Below are 1,521 nucleotides of genomic sequence, written 5' to 3'. Positions count from 1 at the left end.
GTGTGTGCAAGAAACATAGCTTGTTTGAAAAATGACAGGAAAGATAAAGAGCGCAATATTTGAATGCAAAAAGTCCATTGATTTATTGAATATGAATATGCTTATGAAAATGACAAAACCCTTGAAATTAGCTATTATGCCCCGGGTATAGACACAATGCTTTTGAAATACTAAAATAGCAATAACAATTACTCCCGACTAAAGGAAATCGGGATAGTGTCTTCAGCCTTCCAATTATTGAGTCCGTCACCAATTGTTGGGTAGACCCAGCTATCCAGGTCGCAATCGCTGTCAGCCTCCTCTATAGCATTAAGAGTTTTGTCATGATTAGGCAGAGGAGCAGTGATGACCTTAGGAGTCTCAGGAGGATCCAATTCAAATTCTCCGACGTCGATCATATCCTGAATTTTATTCTTCAACGACCAACAATCATTCGTATTATGCCCGGGGCTATCGGAGTGATACGCACACCTGGCGTCGGGATTATAACTAGGAGAAGTAGTGTTGGGTCTTGCAGGAGGATCTCTGAGGGTAATTAAATTTGCTTTTAGCATACCCTGCAGTGCTTGTGCTAAAGTCATATTGATCTTCGTAAACTGCCTTCTTCCCGGGTTAATGTGCCTCACATATTTCTTGTCTTTTTTCTTCTTGAGCAAGAGAGCCTTCAGTTCTTCCTGCCCCTTGGATAAGTTCAAGATCATCTCCTGGAGTTGAGCATTCTGAGCATGGAGATCTTTGACAGTTTGTTCGAGGTCCATTTTTCTGTTTGCATGAAAACCGTGAGAACATTGATCCCTTTAGAACACCTGTTATGCAATGTTATGCTATGCAATGTATGAAATGTTTTCAAGGACTTTTGGAATTTAATTTTGCATAAACTACCAAAAAAAGGAAACTTTTTTCTCTCTTTTTTTTTTTTGTTTTTTTTTGTTTTTTTGTTTTTTTGTTTTTTTTGTTTTATACAAAACAGAGCAAAGTTAAATCCCTAAGTCCTTGAAATGGTTAGTACAATGTTATGATGCCATGATGTTATGATGTTAAGATGTTATGATGTTATAGGGTTAAATAAATAACAAGCACAAGCAAGTCACGCAACCATCATTCCTAGGTTTTAAGGCTTGCATGAGTTCCATAGGTAAGTACCCTCCCCCCTGAAGTTTAGTTGGTTCAACCTGTCCTAGAATAGTAACCGGGTTCTAGAAGGATCTCAAATCATCGACCTTTCTTTAAGTCCACTTCAGTGCAACACCAAGTGGTTGACCAAAGCTTCCCTAAAGTCCAATCTCAAAGAGTGTAGTATCGAGTCTCAACCAACCCCAGTCGGAACCGAAGTCAGTTATCTCACTACTTTCTAATGGCTAGGATGAGTCAATTAGGGTTCTAAAGGTCTGGTTAATGCTTTGATGACACCACGCGAATGCCAAATTTTTCCTCAAGTAAACACGAGGAACATCAGGACATCCAAAGTGTCACATTAACCGTAGCCATCATTTTAACCATTCCAGTATACGCCGGATAGTC

The sequence above is a fragment of the Lathyrus oleraceus genome, chromosome 3, assembly GCF_024323335.1.
Source record: "Lathyrus oleraceus cultivar Zhongwan6 chromosome 3, CAAS_Psat_ZW6_1.0, whole genome shotgun sequence".
NCBI lineage: Eukaryota > Viridiplantae > Streptophyta > Magnoliopsida > Fabales > Fabaceae > Lathyrus > Lathyrus oleraceus.
The sequence above is the reverse complement of the archived record's forward strand: the minus strand, read 5'-3'. Positions refer to the sequence as shown.